Here is a 9,590-nt window from a genome sequence, read left to right as displayed (position 1 = left end):
TATAACTCAGAGAAGATAGTAAAGTATTATTTTAAAAATAATTTATAAGGAACTTAAAAAATATCCAACAAATATAAAGACCAAAGATACATTGCATAATTTATTTTTCTCTTTTCTTGTGCTTTAGCTTTTAAAGTCTTTTACAGAATGCTATCTCTGGTACAGGAAAGGAATTTATTTTCTATGAAAGGTTTGCTCAAAAGTAAATTATTCCCATACACTGTATGAACTTTTCTTATTAACTGTGTTAAATTATTTGGACCACAATTTTTACAATTTGAGGATAATTTATAATAGATTCTGGAACACCATAATGAAAGGGAAAAATATGTATTTTATATCATTTCTAAGTCACAGGTCTATCACATTAGTCACTATAAACAGATTTTCTTGAAATGGCAATGGTGGTGGGTTGAGGGGAAGTGGGAGACTAATGTCTAAGCTTTAAGATCGGTTAGATATGTGTTTTATGGTGTGTGTGTGTGTGTGTGTGTGTGTGTGTGTGTGTGTGTTCAAGTCTGCCTCCAAATCAGTTCTATAAATTTTCATGCATAAAGACAGGGATTCAACAGTTTGGCTACAGGACATATAGCTGCATACTTCCAGGCAAAAAGGAAAAAGGTAAAAGTAAAATGATGTGAATATTAAAAGGAGGATTTATTTCTTTAGTGGCTTTTCAATAAGCAGACCACTGAAATGTTATTCTCTCATATACATGTGTATGACAATATTGAAATAGTGACCTTTTATAATATTGCTATGATTTCCTGAATAGTAAAAAAGTACTGCCCAATTAACCATGAATTCCACAGAAAATATTTTGTAAATGAGTTTGTGCTATAAAACTGTATTGGGTGATTCAGAGCCTGGGTCTAGAATCAGAAAATCTGACCTCTAATTGGCTCTCTGAGAACTGAGAACTACGTATATACTTTTTCTGGAGATGAGTCAGTTCATATGGCTTTACTTTTAAAGTATTAGCCAGTTTCGCCCTGGCCAGTTTGGCTCAGCGGTTAGAGCATCGGCCTGCGGTCCGGAGAGACCCGGGTTCGGTTCGCGCTAAGGGCATGTACCTCAGTTGCAGTTTGTCCCCGGCCCTGGTTGGTCGTGCGGGTGGCAGCCACTCGATGTGTCCCTTCACGTCGATGTTTCTCTCTCTCTCTCCCTTCCTCTCTCTCCCTCCCACTCTATCTGTACAAAAAAATGGAAAAATATCCTCGGGTGAGGATAAAAAAAATAAATAAAAAATAAAATAAAATATTAGCCAGTTTCAAACCTTATAATATTAGATTTACAAGAAAACACCCTTTAGTAATCTTACAATCAGGGATGTAGCCTCCTTATTGATAATTAAATTTTAAAATATACCTATTTTCCACTTATGGTAATTTGCATACACAAATCTTCACTTATACTAATGGCAGAATTGTTTGTCATGGAACCAATTTATCCACCAAAAAAGCTAGAAAAGGGAACAAATTCTAAAACAAACAAACAAACAACACCTGTTTCAAGTAATCAGTGACCAAACAAGCCATCCACACATGCGAGGGCTCAAATCCCCACAAAAACTAAATGCCTGCAGAGGAGCTTGAAATTTTGTCAAACTATTTTTCACTTTGAGGTGTTTGTTGATTTGTTACTGAGATTGTGTACAGAGAGAGTCAGATAAACAAACAACTATATTAACTAAGACATCAGAAAGTAAATATAGATTTCAAGAATTTTATAAAGCTGGGTGACAAAATTTGGATTTCAGAGATTAACAAATAGGGACCTTTATACATGCATATTTCTAGTAAGGACCTTAGAAACATTATTACCAAAGAGGTTAGTACAAAAGCAGAGACTGTCCAATTCTCACAAAGAAAGAAGTTCAGTTTCAAAGAATTTACATCCTAGTTATGTTAAATTTAACTATTCTAATTTCCTCTCATGAACAAGAAGGAAATCCTTTATTGTAGAAGATAATGCTAGACAAGACAGGTTTTCAAATCAGTCCTATAAGTTTTTATACACAAACTTCAGAAATACAATAGAACCATATAAGAATCTCATAAAAACAACTAAATACTCTGATCCTAAGTGAAAAAACAAAAAAACAAAAACAAAAACAAAAACAGGCATATATGTGATCTAGACATTAGAGTAACCAAACTAAGATTTTAAGTATTTTTATACTAATTCCAAATAATGATGAGTAACTTCTCTAGACATGACAATCTATGACAAAAGACAGTCAAATGAAAATTCTATAATGTAAAAATACAATGAATGAAACTAAGATACAGTGGTTAAATTTAACAGTAGATTAGACCTAGCAGATGACAAGATTGGTGAACCTGAAGATGAAAAATACATTTTTTTTTTTTTACTAGCATGGAGAAAGAAAGAAGAAACATTCAGAAAAGAATATAATAGACATATAGAGCATAGTGAAAAATTAAAAACAGTTCATTGGTGGATAGAGAGATACACAAGAGAGGCAAGAGTAAAATTCATGGAATTCTTTGAGAATTTGCCAAAAAAATAGATGACAACAAACCTCAGAGACCAGAAGCTCTATGAATTTAAGTAGGGAAAACACAAAGACATACATACACACATCGACCTTCAAGGGAGCTATTGAGTCTACAGACCTCACATTTGGGGGAAACTAGGAAATACTGCTAAATAATCCATGCATAAAATATGAAAATTAGAAAAATTATAATGAATGATAAAAAATATAACATTTTAAAACATGGACTATAACAGAAACTATAAATAGAGAAATAATATATAGTATTAATCACATGTATTAGAAATAAGGAAAAGGCTGAACAAATCAATATGTTCAACATAAAAAAAGATAGAGGTAAAGTTAAGTCCAAAACAACAGAAAGGAAATAATACAGGCAAGGGAAAAAATAATTACATATTAAACAAATTTATAAAGAGAAAATCAACAGAAGTAAAATGTAGTTATTTGAACAGACTGAAAATTTTGATAGGTTTGATAAGATTCATAATGGAAAAAACTGAATAAGAAAAAAAGTATTGACAATAAAGTAAAAAACAAAATATAACTCATTTATAACAATGAATGTGAGATTTTAGAAATTTAAAAAAAAAAAAAAAAACACAAACCTTACTAAATCTGACACCAGAGAATACAGAATTTGTTAAATAATTTGGTTCAGTAAGCAAAAGAATTCTCATAAAGAATAATCAAGGTTTAGGTAGTTCAGTAATGTTTTTTTTTTTTTTCCAATTTAAAAAACACGGCTTATTTTTTCTCTGTCTACATGCTGGAATTTAATCACAATACATTGTTTATTGTTCTGATATCAACATAATCCTCTGTAAATAATTTTCAATGATTTAGAGCTGGAATACAAAAAAATTAACTTCAAACAAATACAAAAATTAACTTCTGATTATAACTATTATTATTTTATTCTAAGAGGAGATACTTTTTCATAAATAAAATAGAAAAATAAATGTTAATACTCTTTTCTAGGTGATATTCAATATAGCATTGTACATAAAGAGATGTTTGTACTGACTATTTCATAAAGATGTCTTTTACCCTTTGAAATGCCAGTATCTGAGAGTGGTGAACTCCTGACTTTGTTGAATAAGCTCTAACTCAGGGAAAATATCAAGAGTATAAGAATGATTGACTTTTATTTATTTATTTTTTTATTGCACATCACTCCTTTATTATACTGATCTGGAAAAGAGATTTAGTAGTTATGCTCAAAATGCGTACTGGGCCCAAGTGGCAGGGCCAAGCAACTGGAACCAGATTCAGAACTCAGACACAGTGAAAGACACACCTGGACATAATCAAGGGATATTTCACTGCCGTAAAACAATAAGGCAGGGGAGGGATTCTAAAACACACAGCAAGATAACTCCTATACCTTACAAGTAAAGGAGTTTATCCCACCTTGGTGTGAGGAATGGCTTATTTGTGATGACCACATGTGGGAATAGTTCAACCGCCAGTAGAAACCCCAGAAGGGTTTTTGTTTTGTACTATTTTATATAGATACACTTTTTTGTAAAAGTAAATGCAACACATAAACATTCAGGACTGATCCCAATCTTTTGTAGCCAGCTTTTCTGGGGTCAGGGAGGACATGTTGGTTTGAATCAACACGCATTCATCTTCTCTGGAATGACTAGAGCCCCCCCTCCCAGTCACCTGACTACAGAATAGCACAGGACTGCTCCTGGGAACACAAATAGGCTCTCTTGCCTCTCTTCATTGGTCACGCCTTAGCATGGCTCCTCCCTATCCCCTTACTCCAGCAGGTCCTTAGTAATAAACAAAGCACTAGCGAAAAAAGACAAACTGGAGTTACTGCCTCTGGACTCTTCCCTCAGCCTTAGACTAAAGACCCTTGCCACAGGCTACTGACTAGATTGCATGAAGGAAGTGGGTACAAGAGACAAAATGGCTAAAACAAAATTGGTAGCCACTAGTCCTCATCTGCAGCTACAACCTAAAATGCCTACAGATGTGGTCAGTGTGACATGTGCAGAGGAGAGATTCAGAGAAATGGGACGTGCAGGGAGGGTGTCCTTGGGAAAGTAGTCTGCCTGCTTGCCTGCACTTCTTGGCCTTGCCCTGGGCAGCCACGGCCTCCATGGCTTTATACCAGGTCTCTTCATCCCCAGGAATTGCATGGGTTTGATGGGCTTCAAGTTCTTGTCCAATTCATAGACAATGGGAATACCAGTTGGCAGGTTTAGCTCCATGATAGCCTCTTCAGAAAGACCCTCCAGATGTTTGACAATGCCCAAAGGCTGTTGCCATGGGCTGCGATAAATACCTGTTTCCCCTCCTTGATCTGGGGGACTATTTCTTCATTCCAAAAGGGCAGAGCTCTGGCAATAGTGTCCTTCAGACTCTCACAGGAGGGTAGCTGATCTTCAGTGAGGTCTGCATACCTGCATATCCTTACTAATGTTGGATACCTGCATATCCTTACTAATGTTGCTGTAGAAGGGATGGTCGGGCTCCATCGGTGGTGGTGGGATATCATAGGAGGGCCTCCAGATCTTGACATTGGCAGCAGTTTCTGCTTTACTAAGGCCAGTCAGACCCCCATAGTGATGCTCATTGAGACGCAAGTCCTCACTACAGGCAGCCACATTTGGTCAATGGCATCTAGCACTTGTCCAGAGGGCCCAATTGCTCTCTTGTGCACTGAGGTGAAGCAGATGTTAAACTCATAGCCAGCATCTTGCAGCGCCTGCCCACCACACTTCGCCTCCTGGTGCCCCGCCGGGGTCAGGTCGGCGTCGTACCGGGAGCTGAAGCGGTTCTCCAGATTCCACGTGCTCTCGCCCTGCCGGATTAGCACCAGTTGTAGGCGGCCATGGTGTCGGTTCCGTGTATGCTGAAGAATGGGGCTCACTGAGATTTCAGAGTGGTGGCAGGCCAGCCCGGGCCCCTGACCACGCCTGCGCGCTCAAGCCCTCAAGAATGATTGACTTTTTTTTTTTTTTTTTGGTTCAAGTAGAGTGGAAGGGAAAGAAAGGAAGAGAGAGAGAAACATCGACGTGAAAGGGACACATTGAGTGGCTGCCACCCGCACGACCCAACCAGGGCCAGGGACAAACTGCAACCGAGGTACATGCCCTTAGCAGAACCGAACCAGGGCCTCTAGGGACCGCAGACCGACACTCTAACCACCAAGCCAAAGGGCAAGAATGATTGACTTTTAAACAAGCCTTTCATTTTATAGAAATTTTTGTGTCTGAGCTTCTCTCATAAGAATTTTTTTCTCTTTATTTCATTTATTTTTCATCACCATTTATTCCCCCTGTTCCCTCCTTCCACCCCCCCCCACACACACACTATTGTCCAAGTCCCTGAGTTATTTCTTTTTTTTTTTTCTCAATCCCTCTACCGCCCCCCCTACACCCAAAACTGTCAGCCTGCTCTCTATCTATGAACCTGTCTCTATTTTGCTTCTTAAATCAGTTTATTCATTAAATTCCACATATAAGTGAAATCAAATGGTACATGTTTTACTTTGGCTTATTTCACTTAGCATAATGTTCTCCAGGACCATTCATGCTGTTTCAAAGGGCAAAGTTTTCTTCTTTTTTATGGCCAACTAGTGTTCCATTGTGTAAATGTACCATAGCTGTTTTATCCACTCATCTACTGATGGATATTTGGGTGTCTTCCAGTTTTTAGCTTATGTAAATAACACTGCAACAAACATATTGTGCATATATTTTTTTCAAATTAGTGTTTTGGGTTTCTTTAGATAAATTCCCAGAAGTGAAATCACAGGAACATAAGGCTGTTCTTTTTAAAATTTTTTGTGGTATCTTTATACTGCTTTCCACAGTGACTACCAATCTGCATTCCCAGTGCATGAGTGTCCCCTTTCTTCACATTCTTGCCAAAATGTGTTTATTGATTTATTGATGATAGCTATTCTGACAGGTGTGAGCTGATACCTCATTGTGGTTTGAATTTGCTTTCTGATGATTAGTGATGTTGAGCATCATTTCATATGTCTATTGGTTATCAGTATGTCCTCTTTGGGAAAGTGTCTATTCAGTTCCTTTGCTCATTTTTTTTTTTTTTTTTTTTATTGGATTGTACATTTGTTTGTTTTGGTGTTGAGTTTAATAAGTTCATTATAAATTTTGAATATTAACCCCATATCAGATGTATCAGTGAATATGTTCTCCCATTTAGTGGGTTGTCCTTTCATTTTGTTGATGGTTTCCTTTGTTATGCAGTATTTTAGTTTGATGTAGTCCCATTTGTTTATTTTTTCTTTTGTTTCCCATGTCTGAGGAGGTAAATAAATAAAAAATATATTGCTACTAGAAATATCTGAGATTTATTGCTTATGCTTTCTTCTAGGATTTTTATGGTGTCAAGTCTAACATTTAAGTCTTTAATCCATTTTGAATTTATTCTTGTGTGTGGTGTTAAAAGGTGCTCTAGTTTCTTTTATTTTTATTTTTTGCACATATCTGTCCAATTTTTCCCACACACTTTATTGAATAGACTATCATTAGCCCATTGTATGTTTTTTGCCTCCTTTGTCAAATATTAATTAATTGTCAGGGCATGTGTTTATTTCTGGGTTCTCTGTTCTGTTCCATTGATCTGTAAGTCTGTTTTTATGCCAGAAAGCTGTTTTGGTTACTATGGCCTTTTAGTATAGGTTGATATTAGGTAGTGCGATTCCTCCTATTTTATTCTTCTTTCTCAAGATTGCTTTCTCTATTTGGGGTCTTACGTGGTTCCATACAAAATTTTAGAATATCTGTTCTAGTTCTGTGAAATATGCCAGTTGTATCTTGATAGTAATTACATTGAATCTTAAGATTGCTTTGGGTAGTATGGGCATTTTCATTATATTAATTCTTATTATCCATGAACACAGTATATGATTTCACTTATTTGTGTCTTCTTCAATTCTTTTCTTTAGTGTCTTGTATTTTTCATGTTCAGGTCTTTTATATCTTGGTTAAATTTATTCCTAGGTATTATATCCTCTTGAAGCAACTGTGAATGAGATAGGGGAACATTTGTACTTTTTGCCCATTGAGCATGATGTTGGCTGTGGGTATGTCATGTATGGCCCTCTGTTCGCACTTTGCTGAGAGCTTTTGTCATAAATAGGTGCAAAATTTTATCGAAAGCTTTTTCTGCATCTATTGATATCATCATGTGGCTTTTGTTCTTCATTTTGTTTATGTGGTATATCATGTTTATTGATTTGAGAATGTTGTACCAACCTTGCATCTTCAGAATAAATCCCACTTGATCATGGTGTATGATCTTTTTAATGTAATGCCAGATTTGGTTTGTTAATATTTTGTTGAGGATTTCAGCACCTGTGTTCATTGGGAATATTGGCTTGTAAATTTCTTTCTTTGTCATTTCTTTATCTGGTTTTGGAATTCAGATAATGTTTGCCTTACAATATGAGCTTGAGAGTGTTCCTTCCTCTTAAACGTCTTGGAAGAGTTTGAGAAGAATGAGAGTTGATTCTTTTCTGAATGCTTGGTAAAGTTCACCTGTGAAGCCATCTAGTCCAGGGCACTTGTATGTTGAAGTTTTTGGCTATGGTTTCAATTTCACTAGTATAAACTCTCTATTCAGATTCTCTGTTTCTTTCTGATTCAATTTTCTATGATTGTATGTTTCTAGATATTTATCATTTTGTCCAGATCATCCAATTTGATGGCATATAGATGTTCATAATATTTTTCTTATAATTCTTTGTATTTCTTTGATGTCAGTTGTTACTTCTTTCATTTCAAATTTTATTTTTGGGGGATTCCTGTCTCTTTTTTTCTTGATGAATCTGGTTAAGGTTTGCCAATCTTGTTTATCCTTTCAAAGAATCAGCTCTTAGTTTCACCGATCTTTTATGTTTTTCTAGACTTTATTTTATTTCTACTCTGACTTTATTATTTTCTTCCTTCTACTCAATTTGAGCTTTATTTGTTGTTCTTTTTCAAGTTCCTTTATGTGTAAAATTAAATTGTTTATTTGGTCCTTTTCTTGTTTTTTTGTTTTGTTTTGTTTTGTTTTGTTTTAGATAGGTCTGTAATACCATGAATTTTCCTCTAAGGACTGCTTTCCCTTTGTTCTATAGATTTAGGGTTGTTGTGTGCTTATTTGTTTCAAGATATCTTTTGGTTTCTTCCTTGATCTCATTGCTAAAACATTCATTATTTAGTGACATGTTATTTAGCCTCCATGACTTTGTGTTTTTCAGTTTTTTTCTTGTGATTCATTTTTAGTGTGATTGCATTATAATCAGAGAAGATGCTTGGTATTATTTCAATCATCTTAAATATACTGACACTTCTTTTGTGTCCTAATATGATCTGTCCTAGAAAACATTTCTGGTGTGCCTGAAAGAATATATATTCTGTTGATTTTGGGTAAAATGCTCTGAAAATATCAATTAAATCTATTTGATCTAGTGTATCATTCAAGGCTGCCATCTCCTTGCTAATCTTCAGTCTATGGAGCATTAAAATTCTCTACTATAACTGTATTACTGTTAATCTCTCCATTTATATCCATCAAGATTTGCTTTACATATTTAGGTGCTTGTGGGGTTGGGTGTTGGAAGATGGACATTTTTTAACCTTGTGTTAAGCACTGTCAACCTTGTGTTAATGCATTCTTGGAATCCTAGCCTGGAGAGGAAACCTGGACCGCCTATGTGTATTGGGTGCTTCATTTGCATGTGAATAAGGGTTTGTTGTCTTTTGGCTTCAAGGTTTCTTCCCATAAAAAGCAAGAGACAAAGCTAGGGTGTATGTTTGTAGTAATGCCATCTCAAGGAAATAGTTTACTTAAATTCACTTGTGACCTGGGAGTACCAATCTGCAAATAAATGGGACTGTGTCCAGAGATCTGGAGCATTTGTTACCTTGCAAAGCTCCCCCTCACTCGAAGCAGTGTGTGCTTGTAGTTTCATTGCGTTGCACCAATCCCAGCAGGACGAGAGACGGCAGGTGCTCCTTTGTTGGGAGCATAAATGTTTACAATGGTTATATGCTCTTGTTGGATCGATCCTTTTATTATTACGTAGTGTCCT

The 9,590-nt window shown here is 35.8% G+C and overlaps 1 pseudogene; it reads right to left on the bottom strand.

The window, feature by feature from the left end:
- Positions 1 to 2,011: 2,011 nt before the first annotated feature.
- LOC118642233 lies at positions 2,012 to 8,061 on the bottom strand (annotated as a pseudogene).
- Positions 8,062 to 9,590: the final 1,529 nt, after the last annotated feature.

This window comes from Molossus molossus, unplaced genomic scaffold, assembly GCF_014108415.1.
Source record: "Molossus molossus isolate mMolMol1 unplaced genomic scaffold, mMolMol1.p scaffold_m16_p_1, whole genome shotgun sequence".
NCBI lineage: Eukaryota > Metazoa > Chordata > Mammalia > Chiroptera > Molossidae > Molossus > Molossus molossus.
This window is presented reverse-complemented; position numbering and strand designations above follow the sequence as displayed.